The sequence below is a fragment of the Passer domesticus genome, chromosome 3, assembly GCF_036417665.1.
Source record: "Passer domesticus isolate bPasDom1 chromosome 3, bPasDom1.hap1, whole genome shotgun sequence".
NCBI lineage: Eukaryota > Metazoa > Chordata > Aves > Passeriformes > Passeridae > Passer > Passer domesticus.
In genome coordinates this window covers 65109249-65126590 of record NC_087476.1, presented here as the reverse complement: position 1 = coordinate 65126590, position 17342 = coordinate 65109249, and the positions used below count along the sequence as shown (strand labels likewise).

General features: G+C 35.6%; 1 long non-coding RNA gene across 6 annotated transcripts in view; it reads right to left on the bottom strand.

Moving 5' to 3' along the window:
* The window catches only part of LOC135296799 (uncharacterized), a 56943-nt gene that overhangs the window by 18426 nt on the left and 21175 nt on the right, over positions 1-17342 (bottom strand). Inside the window, exon 3 of one of the 6 annotated variants that reach the window (XR_010358795.1) lies at positions 15964-17291. The exons of the other annotated variants lie outside the window; for them this stretch is intronic. This is a non-coding gene — a long non-coding RNA (uncharacterized LOC135296799). Of the gene's footprint in view, positions 1-15963; positions 17292-17342 lie in introns of those variants that run through there. 6 annotated transcript variants of the gene reach the window in all.

Here is a 17342-nt window from a genome sequence, read left to right as displayed (position 1 = left end):
TGGAAAATGGTACAAAATTATTCAAGAGATGTATTAGTAGGGAAAGAAGGTAAAGAAAATTAACAGTGAACATGTACGAGATCCATTCCCCCCCATCTAATTCCCTAACTGATTAAAAAGTTGGATCTTGAACTGTTCCCACATGTTTTAAAATTCTTTAAAATCCTACTGTTCTTGTCCTTGAAAATCATCCTTTTCTCCAGTTTTTCTGAAAATTTCACAAACTTCTGAGTATTGAATAGTCAAATTGATGTCTTAAGTCAAGATTAAACTCAGGTTTACAATAGGATTTCTCTTATTCTCTTTATAACAGGATTTAAACTTTAATGAACATGGAGTAGAAATGGGTGTAGGGCAAAGTAATGTCTCTGCAATAAGTCACACAAATTCTAGGACAACGACAAGTCCTGATCTTACAGTTCCGAAACATAGGTTTCTAACCACCCAGGTAAATGTCACATCTTGGTAAAATGCTGGTTTCAAAAGGACTGTCATGTATTTGGAAGGCTGAAGACAACCACGTGAAAAAAATCCACCAGTTGTGTGCCACTAAAGTTACTTCCAAAAAGAAAACCACTTTGAATTAACAGAATCAGAATTTGAACTTCAAGGTGGAGGAGTCCTGAGCAGAAAAGCTCTGTTTAATTGTTACATATTTGCTTTACACATAATGAGCAAGTAATTGTTCAAGAAATGAAGCTTTGTGGAAAGTTTGAAAGGTTAATAACTCAGTTTCAGCATTTCAAAAGAAGTCAAGGAAAGAGAAAAGAGCAGAATCTTAATCTCTGAAACAATAAACCTTTGTGTTACCCAGGAAGTCTCAGTGCCTTCTTGCTAATAGCTTTAACATCTATACCCATGCTAATGTAAAAGCAAGCTGAACACAATCTCTTTTCTCAAAGTACTTGAACTTATACATTATAAAATAACTTTTTATGTGGAAAGAATTAAGAAGCACAGGGGGTTTTAGATGTGGTGTTTCTCCTAAACACTCATCAGAGTAACATTTAAGCAGCAAACCAGTATTTTAGTAGTCTCTCCAGAAATTTATAAATAAGTTTGGCCTTGCTTTTTTAGCTTGTAATTTTCCTTAAGTAGTTTTACAAATAAATGTTTTGATTGTATTTAGTAAGCTCAGCTTTTGGTAATTAATTGTCTTTGTTAGGAATAACACCATGTCAGAGCTTAGCATGTTGATTTGTTAATACAGACCGAGTTTTAACCCAGAATTTCATTTTTAGGATCTCTAACAAAAGAGATCACATCTGTGATACATCATCCTATATAGAGACAATTGGCTTTGTACATCAGGAGTGAAAAAAGAAAATGTCTTTTTATTTAAATATTTACGTTAGCTGGAGTAAATCCGGCTAAATCTCAACATTATGAGAGTGTGAAGGAAGGAAGATGGTATATGTATTAACTATAGAAGCCATATCTCACATAATATCTTCCCAATATTATATCAATTTCCATATTTATGATAAAAGTCAGTGTCACATGAGCACCATGTCAGTTGGTGCTCAGAGATGAAATGGACTTTATTATCTACACCCGCAGTGTGGTTTGCACCTAAGTAATCTTGGACTTTCTCTGCTTTTCATGAAACCCAGCTGCACGTAGTAATCAATAATTTAATTCATTGATTTAGTTGTTTTTTATTTTCTTCATAGGGAAGAAGTTGCCATCCATTATTTTAGGCATAGGCTTTTCCCCATCTTGCCATGATCCTCCCTTTTATTGGAACAGGATTTATATTTCATCTGAAGATGAAGCAGAAATTTTATTGATATATGATGTATGATGTGCGATGGTTGGCTTGCAGAAAATGTATTTTGTTTTATTAGTGGCAGCTGCATACAAGGACAGCATATGACTTCATCCTCTCCATAGTATAAAAGAATTTACCATAATTTAAGGATAGGTTCACTTAACAATTTTGCTTTCAGTTTGAAGGCAAAGTTTTCTCCCCCCTGTTAGCATTAACTTCTAGCATTTTTGATACACCAATATTTCAAATACTTCTGCCAAAAAAGTTTAAACAGCACAGCTTCTCTTAACTTCAGAGAACATCTTTTCCCTAGCAGAAGTTAGTAATTATGATAAATGGATGTACTTACATGTACTCTCATTTAACAGAAGGGCTTTCTAAATTCACTGCCTTCACATGAGCAATTTACTTATCACTGTCATCTTCAGGTTTATCTAACTGGGATTTAATCTATTCAATTGTAGGAATAGCTGCAAAACTTATTTCTGAATTTGTAGTGTGGGATTCAGAGATTCTTTTGATAATAAAGAGCATTTTGCCTTGCAAATTAAGGGCAAATAATCTTGGGGACATAGGCCTTAAATAGATCATTCTAAAGAGGAATGTGACTGACTTTTGTTAGCAGTTGAATTTCATCCACACTGAACATTAAGACTAGCAGTAAGACAATTTAATTCTGAGGGCTTTCAGATTTAGGAGTGTACCTCTACAGCACAGTGGAGCATAGCACAGAGATACTTCTACTTTCTTAAAAATGCCCAGATTCTGGAATACAGTTTACCACTACCAGATTGTTTCAAGACCTTAGCTCTGCCTGACTCTAGGTTATGTGGATGATTTAGATCAGGTTTACACTGGCACTGAAAGGGCTCTATCACATGGTGGAGATACACTTTTAATCCTTTTGCAATTGCTGTGTCACTGAGCAAACCTTATGTAACACACGGATTCTACTGTCTTGTCCCTTTTAACCTGGAAGGCATCTGACATGTCTCTGGAGATTGCCTGGGATATTGGCCAAAACTCCCTTGCACTGAACAATTGTATTTAAATGCTGAACTACACTGCTGTGGTTACTGGCTGATAGGATGATAGCAAACACTATTTTAACTAATAGTTTAAATTTAAAAGTTTGTGGTAAGAGTGCCTGGTCTTACATGAGAAACTTTGAGCATTAACAGTGATTATCCATCCTCATAATTAGATATCTGATACACTACAGCAATAGTTTTTAGGTTACACAATATTTCCTTGAAAAATATGGATTCCATTTATATTCTATGTGGTTGTCACTTCTACAGTTTATGCTACTGATAATTTTTATACTTTCAATAGGGAAATACGCATCATCTGAAGGTCAGCAAAATAATTAATCTGGTAGTATCAGTAATGCTTCCTTTGTTTTATATCACAATGTATTAACCACCAAATGCCCTCCCTGCTGGAGGAAAAATTGCTGAGTATTGTGTGATATCATGCCTGTGAGGCAGCAGGAAGAAAGGCAGGGTTAACAGAGCCATGCACGTGGCCAGCGGATCGTTACAAGCCCCAACAGGTGCTGGGCTGTTACCAGTGGAATAATCTGGCCAGCAGCTGATGTCCTCCTATTTTAAGTTCACTCAGTGCTATGGGCTTTTCAGCCAAGTCCTCTTAGTATGGTGTTTCTCAGGGAAGTTGATTGAAAAGTTTTATAGGCTAACAAGGGCCTGAAGGGGATTATTATTTATAGGTGACTAAGGGCAACATGATTGATCAGACCACATCTCAGTGTCTCAATTAGTTAGAGATCTCTTCAACAACTGTTCATATTTTTTGTCTGTGAATGCTTTCTTTCTTATATTCTAGAAAAACAAAGATATGTATTTGCATGAGACATAATTATGCTGATGTGGAGTTTGTTTTTCCTTGTATGCTAGGATCTGCTTGTTTTTCTTAGAACTGGAAAGAAAATATAGAAGCTTAAAACACAGTGAAGCATCTTGCCTTACCCATTGCCTCTCTGTGTCAGCTTGCTCTTCTGATCTGCAGATAAGGTTAAGTTGTGGAAATACTTTAATTTACAGGATAATTAAAGTGATTTTTAATATCGTATATGATTGCAGAAGAAATAAAAATATTGGTAGGTTCTTAGTGTACAATAACTGGTTTTCACAATCATCCAGAGGTAAAAGTACTGTTTTGATGTATGTTTTATTTCTAGATCTGTTTTTCCAACAAAACAATAGCTACTAGACCAGACTGGATAATTTTTTAGCATGCTTTTTGTGATATTTATTTGATAGTTCAGTTTGTAGCCAAAAAAGAGAAAATCCATAACATCATTCATTGAAACAAAGTGACTAAAATATTTTCCTCCTTAGCCTACAAATTCTTTAATCTTAAATAACATATCCTTAGGGCATCTTATATTCAGAATAATTTTTTCTTGTAAATCTCTGGTATACACTTTGCCACACAGTCTAGAAAACTCTCTAGGGATTGATAATAACTGTTATTCTTTTTCAAGTAGTATATCAGAGTCTCTGTAGGGGCACTCTCAGTATTGTATTAAATAGCTGCCACTATTGAGACAGGAGGCCAACATCACATCCTCCTTTCTTCCATGGGCAACTAACACAGGCGTACCAATTCTACGTCATACCTCTGAAAAGTAACAGCAGACTCTTGAAGAGGATACTCACTGCTCGTTATGCAAAAACTGCTACAGCTTCTGCTGTGTTTGAGCTTTCTTCTGGGATAATGCAGGAGACCTTTTATTACTTTTTGGACTTGATGATCTTGGAGGTCTTGTGCAACCTTAATGATTGTAATACTGTCTTTGTAAGGTGACACATTTATAGCTTTATACTGTGAACTAAATTATTACAGCAAGCAAAATAAGAATAAAAACATGTAACTGTGTGACTTGTTTTTAAAATTTTTTACATTTTCACATTTTTTGTAATGTGAATTTTTTTAGGCTCTCTGTTCTGATACTTGACAGTAATAGGAGATGTGTAATGTTAGGTTCTTGTGTCATGTTCTTTTCAGCATCTCCCTTAGCCTTTCTCACTTTTCTAACTAACTTATTAATCGTACTGGACATTTCAAACTTAAGCAGGTCAGTAGGAGAGGGTGCAGTGAAAACTGTCCATTCACTCTACTGCAATTTATTAGGAGTGCTGAATGCCTTTAATGTATTGACCTAGTAATTTTTGTTAAAACTTTTCCTAAAGTTGAATGCAATGAATTACTAGTTTGAGATGACTTTGTGGTTCTAATATCTGTCATTCCTACAACTTCCATTTCATAAGCACTGACTTCAAAAAGGCTACGTCTGTCAGTTAAGCAAGAGTCTGAAAAAAAAACAGTTGTTTATCTTCTTTAGCTTGCTGTCTTGCGTAACCTTGATTTTGTGAGATGTGTTTATCTATATTATGTCCATATCTTAGTTGTAAGGACCACAAAGTCCGGGGGAAAGAGTGGCAAAGCCATGTTTTTATCACTGTCATGGGATACTTAATCCATGTTTTCTCCACCTTTAGAGGCCAATCCCCTCCTTTTGAAATTGCAGAAAGCTCTCTGACTCTTTAAATTTTTAACTCATCCTTCTAAAGCAGCTGTTTCAATCAAAACATAGTTCTCAAACTTGTGTTTGTGTTTTGAGGGGCTCATAGGGAATACTTGACCTTGAAGGGTGTGTGAAGGAGTGAAGGGCCAAGATTTCTAAATAACTTCTCTATATCACAGTCTTCAAAATGGAAAATTTCCATGTCTTAGGAGTCCCCTAGTCTTTCACGATTCCCTACAGTTCACAGCCCCATAGATGTGATAGTTCTTTAAACTGTAAGTCTCCCTGTATTTAGTCTTCCATTAAACCTACTTCTTTGCATGCTTGCTGCTGATATTCCCTTTTCCCCTTTTTCTTAGGGCATTTTTTACAGCATCTCATGATTGTTTCCCTGGAGCATGCTTTATCATCTAGAAGCCAAAGCATGTAAATTAATTTAAACAATACTGCTTGATGCTACTCTTCTCTATAGAGAGATTCCAACACAGAGTATTGCCTGTTTCCAAATCGATTTCAGACATATTTCTGGGCATTTCTCTTTGAGAGACTAAACAAATCTGCTTATTTCATCTCTATCACCATCTGAAGGCATGTGTGCCAGCACTGTGAAGCAGTGTGTTGTAGCACATTAGTGAGTGCCAGGAAGAGCTAGAGGTAGCACAAGCAACATGAAAGACTAACCCGCCCCTCTGGAGAAGAAGACTCTGATGCTCTTCGCAAGGCCAGCTGGACACCATCTGATCATTTATAGGAGATGCATCCCATAACTGCATGGCCCTCTGAGACTCAGAGAATGGCTGGAGATTTTGGAGGGTTTTAGCAGTGGGCTCAGTTTCACTGAATTATGATTGTTCTCATCAGGCATCACAGTCTTGGCCAACATCACATATCCACTCCCAACATGCTGCTGATTGCCAGTCAGAGCTCAGTGGCTTAGTAGTTCAGAATTGTCAAGTTGATCTGAATGGCCATCTCTCCTCTCCTTTGTTTCATGGTTATCCTTATTTAATATCCCAGCCATGTGCATCACATTCCAGGGTCATGTCACACCATGCTTCCTCACCTGGGTAGCTACAATACAATTGTGATGGACAATCTGATTACATCAGATATTACTATAGGATACTGTCAGTGCCATCAAAATATGTGAAAAAAGGCAAGCTCCTCTTCTTGGGAGCTAGCTCAAATTCAGTACTTCTCACTAGAAGTTATAAAGCTTAATGATAGGTGTTTGGCTTGACACAACCAATGTTTGGGCAGTCATTAGCTTGCCTGCCAAAAGAGGCTCTGACCTTTGCCTGTCTTCCTTCCTCTGAGCTATTATCACTGCCAGTAGAATAAGGTGTACTTATAAGGCAGAATGTATACACAACAGCAATTTTTCAGAACCATTTGAAAATACTCTGACTAGCTGATGTTTCATAATAAACACTATTTAGTTATGATTGCTTCTCTTTGCAGGAATGAATCAATTCTGACTCGATTTTGATTAAGAAGAATTGAGTCAAAGCCAGATGAAATTACCTCATGCCTGAATAACTAATTTATTTGTGTTCAATATTGACTTGCTCTGTGGCAAGATAGCAAAGAGAAAATGGTCTGTCTTGTCTTGGATTCTGTCAGCTGAAATTAGATAATGTTTGTGGTTATTGAAATATTTAATTGTTTTTGCTGTAATGTGGACTGTAGCAGTATTTTATACTTTGGCTAGTGTCCACAAGTGCGGACAGTGCTCTGAAGTGAAATTGTAATCGAATCCTAGATTGGTTGAGAACCCTATCCCTAGTTTTCTGACAGGTTTTTAAATACAATTGTAGGAAGTTTTCACTCTCCTTGTAACTAGATATATGTCTGCATATATATAACAGTTGTTCATCTACTTGGACATCTCAGTTATAATTTGGGGGCATTTTATCACTCCTTGTATTCTGACTACAGGTTTCTACATCAGAGATAATCTTGTTTGCAATGCTTTGGGTGTTCAGTCTTTTTGCTTCTGGCTTCTTTATCTCATCTTTGTGATTCCAGCATTCTTGTGAGACCTGTGCAATACCTTTACTATTTTCTGATGACCTCAACAGGGACTATGCAGATGTCAATTCACCTCAGTATATAATTGCTTTGCAGGTCTTCCCAGTTCTTTTTTTAATTTAGGTTTCTACATAACTTGACTGATGCTTCAAAATGAGTTGAGAATCCTGTTAATCTGCCATGTTTTCATGCTTAAAGACTGGCTTTGCCAAAAAAAGCTGACTTTGCAACTGTGCATACTAGTGATTTGCTTAGACTGTATTTGTGTAGTTTTGGTATTAAGATCAGAGCGCCTCCGAGTTTGTGTGGCTCTCAGTAATCTCAGTGGTCATGAATCACTAATGATCTCTTTTTCCTTGAGCATAATGCTTAAACATTTAACATATGCAAACACCATTCCATATTAGTTTTTATAACTGAAAGGCTCTGGGATGTTAAAAATTCTGATAGTACCTTCATTAATTAGTACCTGTAGGCTTGTACATATACTGAAATGCCTTTGTCTTTTGCTTGCTTCTTTCTCTGAGGGGGTTGCAAGTTTCAAAACACAGATTACTTTGTTTTTGAAAGTTGAGATTCATTTCCTTGCCTCTTAATGGCACAAATAAGAACTTTGTGCTCATATACCAGAAACTGAAAGGCATAGATGAAAATGCCTTTAGAATGTGTCTGTCAGAAACAACTAGCCACACTATTTGACTGTAACATCACTAAATTAGCAGTCACAGATAACAACAGCAATAATGCTCTTGTTCCACTGCAGATTTTTAGAATCCTCTTCTATCTCCTGAAATGAGATGAGGAATGATTTTCTCATCCACTTCTATTTTCCATGATTTTGGAAAATATTATGTTCAACATATCTGTAATATTTGTCACTTGTATGCATGTAATAGGCATATCTCTTTAGTGCTTTTGCTTACACTATTTGGGCTTTGCCTTGTTTCACAGGATGACAAGTAATCTAAATTTTTGCTCTAGACAGGAAGCTTTATTTTCATGTGCTTATCTACTAAAATTATATTCATTTACTCTTTTTGCATTCATTGTATTCATTAACTGCTACTCCTATTACATATATATTCCAGAATTCATTAACTGAGAAAATAGTATTGGAGGCAGATAATGTTCTGGGTCAATCAATTTGTTCAGTTTGAGATACAGGATATCTGAAGACTGAGTTCTTCAGAAACATCTTGACAAATTTTAGGTATTTTGCTGCAACTATGTCAGGCTGAATTGCTCTCCTGGATAATTTTTGGTTTGTTTGAGTATCTATTACAGTAATAATTTGTCTCAGATTTAATTTTAAATTTATATGTTTCCTTTCTTTTTTTATATTGACTATTGTAGATTTTGCACAATTTTCCTATTCTTCATACTTGTGATTAATGTTGCTCCTATGATCTTTTAAATTTGCTTTGCCATTACTATGCATAGATATGCCATCATGTTAGAATGTCCTCTTGGGGAGATATCTGCCACAATACTGTAACTGGGATACAGATCATATGAGGTTTATTATGGCTTCAGGAAATTGAGGAGAAGGTGCTTTTTAGAACCTTATCCAGGTTGATTTTGTTTGCTTTTAAATATTGTTGATGAAATCAGCATAAATATATACATATTTAAGTATTAAATGCTTTATGTAAAACTGATAATCTGCATTTCTATGTCATGTCATACCACAGCAATTCAAAAACATTATTGATAGAGGTAAGTATTTTTTGCTCCCAAAATATAGATAAGTGCTATCAGAGTATTCCAGATGTGTGGCTGCTGGGTTACCAAAAAGTTAGTGCAGCTTCTGATTCTAGCTAGTCTTTTAGCTGGTAGTTTAAACGAACTTGTGTATCCATGATGCACAGGGGTATATAATGGATTAAGCTTGTTTCAAGTGATTGAAATAGAATAACCAAGGGACAATGTTCAAAAACATTTTGGTATCTAAAATCACAAAATATATATTCAATAGTATTTTTGGTATTTCCTTATTGGCCATAGTGTATTGCGAGAGAAAAAGTTACTGTGAATAGAAGAACACTCCTCTAGATACTGAGAATTTCTATATGGCAGCATTTAATACCAGTTATAGGGATTTTTTCTGTTTGGAATATCTAACTGTGGAGTTCATATGCATATATAGACTTTCTGTAGGAACAAACAATACTTATTTTAGGTCTGAATTTATCAAACCTTACCCTGGATAACACCTACAGATACGCTGTCTTGAAGAGGAAAACATTTAACAGGTGGTTTAGTGGTTTATTTATTTGAGAATAGTTCTGGGGAAAATCAGTCTTCAAAAGCCTTGCATGTTCTCACGGACAAGAAGTGGTTAAACTGGTTAGAGAAAACAAACAAAAAAAAGAACTACAGAATTCTTTCCCAGGCGCAAAAGTCTTTTAACTTTTGTAAAGACAGCAAGGGGTGTATTTTTACCTGTTTCAAATGCAAGAATGAAAGGGTTTACAACTATGTAGCTGGGCAACTCTATTAACAACATTACTATGCAAAAGGCATTTGTTTACTTTGCTGATGTTTAGCTCCATTCTTTTGTATTTTTTTTCTTTTCTTTCCTAGGGTGATGGGGTTGAAGCAACAGGATAAGAGATCTCAAGCATATTGCTAAATATTTTAGTCTGACAAAACTATATGTCTTCCTTTATCAAGACAGCTGTGTTTTTACATAAATAATCTTAATTTGGCCTTCTTAAGGATTATGCCTTGTACCCAAGGGCACAACCTTGAAAGGTCACCTTGACTTCCCCAAGGAGATTACTTTAAGGCATTCAGGATGCCAGTCCAGAAAACCTCACAGACTGAGGTATGTTCTTATTTCCTACTTAAAAGAATGGTACTGGAATTAAAAGGACACCTTTCAAAATAGCAAAAAAAGTTATTCACCTCTCAGAATCACTTTGAAACAAAGACTGCTGAATGTGCTGCTTCATTTTGACAGGCATACCTGGTATGGATCACAGGGAATACTTAAATGTTCTTGAATTCTTAAATTAGGCTCCCATTAAATAGATTTTTATCTCTGTTAACTGGCTTCCCATTGATGTCATTAGTATTGTTCACAGAAGCAAGATAAGGCTGGGACAATGAGTAATTCACAGTAGTTATATATGCAACACCACAATTTGCAGCAATTAAATAAATTGGTATTTTATTTTAATAACCATTTATTGTAGATAATTTGGCCAATGCTCAGAAAAACTCCTTCTTGGGAATGTCAAAGATGAGCTCAAAGATACTGCCCTGTTTATTAAAAATCAATGGCATGAATATCATTATTTTATACTTTCATACCAAGCTGTATATTCATCACATAATACAAAAAGGGAATATTTATGAGAGAAATGTATCTATGGCTATTAATGGAAATATGTGATTTTCTTTGTGCATCTGGGCCAGGCAATACCTATAGATGACCCTTCATGTCATGAAAATTTTGAAGATATTCTCTTAAGTCTAAATGCTGAAAAATTAATAAAATATTGTCCTGTGTCCTATAACTACAGACTTCCATATCCTGTGAGTTGGCTAGGTAAGATGCTCACAAATGCTTTAGTGGTAGAATTCATAGCTGATCATGAGATCAGTAGTATTGAGGTTTTTATCTGATTTGGAACCTGTCTGAGGCTGAGGCTTTAACTTCACAGTGAAGGGTGCCAAAACACGTGAAAGTTTGACATGTTTTTAATTAAGGAACCTTATGCAGGATAGAGAGGCTCACAGTAACCCATTCTAGCTTTCTCATTTTCAAGCTGAGATTGAATATGGGTTCAATGAATTAAACAAAGACAAGCCATGTCCCACTTTTGTTATTTCCAGTTGTTTGGCTTGGTTTTTGTATACTGCCCAAAATAGTATTTGGACACTAAAGCAGTAGTTTTGAAACCTTCTAGTCTGTTCTTTTCTTTTCTGTGTGCATACCAACTATAAAAGACAACCCAAGTTTTTACATTCATATGCATACTTATTATTTGGAACAAATTACTAGTACACTTGATGAAAGTCTTATTTTTCAGTGTTATTGTTTCATGTTTCCTTAAATATGATGTTTGTGTGGCAAGAAGCAGAAGGCAAGATGTTTTGCGACATAACTTGTAAAGTTTTCTGTATCTTATCCTTTTTTTGTGCACAACCAAGCACAGAAAAAAAATGCTCAGAAAGAACTTCATGAAGTCATGGTTGATATACCAGACACAAAATGCTGAAATTAAGATGTCCACAGCAACTGGTATACTATTATGCAATATTTCCAAAATTTTATGCAAAGTCAGATATAACAGTTTAGACATAGGGGGTTGTAGGAAGCTCTTGAGCACTGATTTGTTTAGTGCACCATACCTTATGCCACCTCTGCAAACCCCCCTCCTTGGGGAAGGTTTTGTTTGCCTGAATCATGCAGGGCTTTGTCTGTGACTGTTGTTCAGAGTTTTATGGTCTGCACTCAGGAACCCTGGAAGGAAGCTTTGCTGATCTTTGCTGACAAATATTGTGTAGAATCAGATACATGATCACAAAACAGAAGATTATGCAATATAAACCTATGCCTAAAAGCAGCTGTAATGTAGCATATCCACTATTATATGCTTCATTATTTTTTCTTTCAAAGACACAGAGTAGGGGTTTCTTTCTGTAACACTTGAAGACTGCCTCAAATTAAAGACAGGAGCTGAAATTCAATTATCCTGGTGGATCCCCTCCAACTCAGAATATTCTATGATTTGCAGAGACCCAGAGAAGGACTCTCCAATGAGATGTAATAAGTGTTGATTTCTAAGCAAGAGGGAGTAATTTGTGTCTCAACTAAAGCTTGTCAATAAACCTAAATAATTTAGTAAATATTATTAGTACACATACTGGAATGTGCATAGTGAGCAATCTAACCTTTTCTTCTTCAAAATGGTGTCCCAAATTTGTTAGGAGTATAGTTATTGCTGCAATATCTGTCATGAAAATTTTCAATTTTCAAAAATTTGCAGCTAGATGAAATGGAAAAAGTGTTCTCTTGAGTATTCAAAGGTACATCTCCATGCAAAATATAACTTTTCAATCTGCTACCACAGGGATTTTATTATTAAAATCAAAAGGATTGCTTTATATGTAACTAGATGCTTGTCTACAAGAAAAGAAAAAGATGAACCATTTGTTCTCAAACTTACAAGTATTTCTATTTGTCCTACAAGGAGAAATCACGTTTGCATAATCTCAACTAAAGAAATGAAATTTTAAGAGTGATCTTCAGAGAATGATTGACAGAATGAATTTTAAATGAAAACATTTATCTGCCTTAGTTATATCTGTCAGTAGTACTTTAGCTAGAGCTGGGTTCCGTGGTTCAGCTCCATGTATTTCTTCAGCACTCTCTACCACAACACTGTCCACTACCTTCATTATGCCCTAAGTATTGTGTAAATTTCTGTAATATGTTGAATGGTCACCTTTAAATTAGCACAAACTTCATCAGTGTAGAGTAACAACATAACATTTTGTTCCAAAAATATTGACTCTGTTATTCTTTCTTCATGATGCCTTCTTGCTGATGAATAAACAATCAGGAGAGACAGTAACTACATCAAGGAAAAGTAAGGATTATTTTTATGCACATATAGAGGCTAAATTAATTTTGAAGTGTAAATTGAGTTGATTTGTAGACAATTTAAAAATTATTTCACCAGGAAAGCTACTGAACTGAGAATGAGGAGCCAATAGCCAATCCTATCACTCAAGAGGCTTTATATATATATATATATATACTTGATTTTATGGTGTTTCTATAACAGACAAACAAGATGCAATTCCAGAATGCTTAATTTTGCTCTGAGTTGTTGGTAACTTAAAATAAGTAATTAAAATTGGAAACTTTTTAGACACAGTGTCACTTAAATCACAAAATCATATTATTAAATGTCATCACCAGAGAGAAGAAATAGAGATCCACTGTAACTGTTCAGCAGTTTGAAATAACTCATGGAAAATTAAATCTTCATTATAGTGAATACTGAAACACAGTTAAGTGACCTGAAGTCTATTTTTCAATCTCCTAATGTTGCATGTTCTTCCATTAGAATATAATTAAATACAAATTTTTCATAATCAACCACTGGACTGTCTTGCCAATGGAAACATAAGGGATTCTCACATAAACAAGAAAATTACAATTCCTATCTTCTCTATAGAGAAAATATAACCATAGCCCAACAATTTTTCTCTATATTTTATGTCTTCATTAGGAAGACTGGGCTATGAAGCCATAGGCTATTTAAAGTCTTGTGTGTCCCTTCCTTACCAGTATTAGTCCCTGAAAGACTTAACATTGATCTTCCTCAGCTCATCAATGACCAAATTATCTGGAAAACTTTCATTTTTTATTAAGTATAGGTATGCTGTAAATTTGGGCACCGGTCTTCACATTTGAGACAGAACTAACCTAGAGCAGTTTTCTGAAGCATCTTCACTGAAAAACTGAAGAGCTTCTTAATGTTCTGTTTCTGTAAAGCACATCTGCCTCACACATTTAAATGTTGACAGTGGATGGTGAAGTTTCAGTCTAGGTTTCATGGGAAAACCTTTTCTTCTTCAGATGTGACTGAATCTTGCAGTTCTAGAAATTAAGAATTTAGCTCAATGTAGAATTTCTAAGAGTTAGCTAGTATACCTTTTAATTTAGGTACTTGCATCAGAGATATTTGAAGGGCTCTTAGTGTTCTACTATTGTATTAGATAAAGGTAAAAATATCCTAGATACAGTCCTTATTATTTGATAAGGAATTTGATGGAATATACTTGAATGTTTTTTCTATGATTACATCAAGAAAATTCTTTCATCACGACTTGCCAGAATCTGATCCAGTCAGTATCACAGATTTTACACATGCAAACTCTTAACTCTACCTGCTGGTTTCCATCATTACCTCTCTATGATTTCTTCTAAGCAGTACTGCAGGAGACCTAATAATGGTATGCAATCAGAGCTAACGCTTTTCTTCAAGTGAATTATTGCTAGGTGTGAGACCACATTACATAAAAGCATCATAGTTAAAGCAAGAAAAACACGGCAAAACCAAAATCCTAGGACCTCTGAATTGTTATATTGCTGGGCAGTATAACAATTTTTTACCCATTCTTTGCAAATAGTCACAGAGTTAGTGTCACACACTGTTAAAACATTTCTTTGGCAACCAGCTGTATTTATGTTGTGAACAGAGAAACTGGAATATGAATAGGTAATGAATGTGTCATTATTCACTTTTCTGGTATTGGACAGCCTGAAATATTTCAGATATGTATCTTAGATTTTTAAGGAGATAATTCACATAAAACCAATAGCTACTGCTTGTCAGCACCTCAGGGCATATAATTGTTAATATGTTAACCTTGTTAATATGTTACTTTAGAACATGTGTAAACCACAGTTGCTGAGTGCTTCAATGATAGACCTGAAAGTCAGGTATAACTACTTGATTCCTTAGCAGTCATGTGCTTTAATTTTTACCAGTTGCCAAGGAATTAATTGACACTAATCACTGATCTGTTTTTGTTAAGGGCTTGGTTATCTGTTTTTGTCAATTCTGTTGGGAAGATTTCAGCAACATGAACAGGCAAAAATAACTCTGATATAGCTAAATAGAGGCTAAATTTATTTCCTGGTACTTTCATTTAAACTCTTACATGGTCAGTAAGTTGAGGGGGGGAAATGCTCTAAAGCTTTTTTTAAATTAAGGGGGGAAAGTGCTTTAAAGCTCATTTTTGTATTCTGTTATGGTTTACATTATATTGATGAGTCTCTGATGTTTAGTCTTCAGCAATTAAAAGGTGCATGCAAAGAGATAGGATCGTGGTACAGCATAGCTGATTTTAATGTTCTCAGAGCACCTTTCAGACCAAAAAATTTATCATAAAATCAATGCTGTCACTCAGCTGCATAATATAGAAGTATAAATTGGTGGTCTGGAAATAGAGCAGAAATCATGCAGAGGCACAAAGTAATCACAGTCTTCCTAAAAGACACATGGTGAGATCCAGTTAGCTTAAATCACATACAGGCTTTGGCTAACAGAATTGCTTCCAGCGATGCTGAAAAACATCTTCTTTCCTGAATGTAGAGAAAGTGAAATGCTTCATTTACAAAGACTGCTTCGATATACACCCAAAATATACCTATTCACACTGCGGGAGAATAGACAGACACTCATTTCTTAGTCTACTCAAGGCTAAGAGACCAGCTACGTAAGAGGCAAACCAGATCATGTATGACCTCACTAATAGTGATGAAGGCTGAAACTAAGGCAGAATCCATAACAAAGAAATGTAAACGAGACAATACTAATGTAAAGAAATGTTTACAGAACCAGAAGTAGAAAAATCAGTCAAGTTTTAAAACAGAATTCCATTAGGATCTGTATATAGTGCTCAGACTTCCGACCACCCTGACAGAGAACTGGACAAGGTGGATGCTCATGCAGGAGCATTTTCTCTCATTTGTAATATGCAGTGCAGAGCCTGGGAGTTTAAAAAAATCCCCAAACTAAGAACATATAATAGCAAATAAATGCATTAATAAATAGATTATATACCTAAACCAGGTGGGCTTGTGTCCATTAATATAGTGCAGAGAGGAAATTTAGAGTGCAAAATGTTTACCAATTCCCAGTTAATTCAATACACAACTATTTTTGTCTTCTGTGCTATCAAGATTAGATGTCCTTTTCAACAACATAAAATTAAGCCTGAATAAAGGAATCCCCAGATGAGGCTTATTTAGCCTGTGATTTCTAGGATCTCATGAACTCATCTAATAATTTCTTCTGTCCTAAATCTAAAAGTGTCACATCTTTAGGTATAATATATCCTGTTTTGTTTGAATCATGGTTTGTTTCTTCATGCATTTGAATCTTAACATTTAATGTATTTTTATTAGCATTATGTTTATTTATTATTGTTATTTCAGTGGTATCCAGTGAATGCACAAATGGCAGTGGGCACAAATTGAAGTGCAAGAAATTCCATTTACTCATAAGAAAAGACCTTTTTACAGTGTGTGTGGTCAAACAAAGAAGTTACCCAGAGAGACTGTTCAAACCCCGTCTGCACATGCCTCTGAGCAACCTGAGGCATGTTGTTAGGAGTATAATTATTGCTGCAACCCTGGTCTAGTTGTCCTTGCCTTGAGTAGTGGTCTTGTACTTTGTGATCTCTAGAGATGTTTTTGATGTTTAGTTGATACTATAATGGGAGATTTGTATTTGTATTTATAGATCTATGTATAATTAATGGCAAGGAAGGTGGAAAATAATGAAAATGCAATTTTGTGTTAGACCCCAGAAATACCCTTTATTGCAGTATTCACAATAGGTCATTCTGGATTTGAATGCTTTGTGGAATTATTCATTTATGAGTCCCAGTTTGGTGAGGGGGGGGGCAGATTGGGGTTTGTACCCAGGTGAGAAACATCTCCCCTGTATTGATGTAGCAAGAAAGCAAAATCAAATTTCAAATGTAACTAGGGAGGGCTACACAATGAAAATGTGGTATGGACTTGCATCAAAAAAAGCAGTAGAACAAAAGGGACAGGAAGGACGTAGTCTAGAGCAAGTATGATCTTGGCACTGTGGGTATCTGGATATTATGAGCAATTGATTTTTCTCAAGACAGATTCCCAGACTAATTAGTCCCATTTCCACCATTTGTACCTGAGGTCGACATTTCTGATCGTCAAGAATGCTGAGTTTTGGGAAGGATGGCAGAGTGTACACGCACTCCTGATGGGCCGCCAGTCGGAAGTGACTGCAGCGTCTGAGCGCCTGTCAGTTCCTGTCGTGCTCCTCCACCACAGCTCTTGGCTGTCTGTTCATGGCTGTCAAAGAGTCAAACATTTCCTGCTTGGCAGCCGTGTGGAAAGGAAGTCCCATCTGCTTCCTGGTGCTGGAGGTGGCATGGAGAGCCAATAAAAGCAAATGTACAAAGTGAGACAGG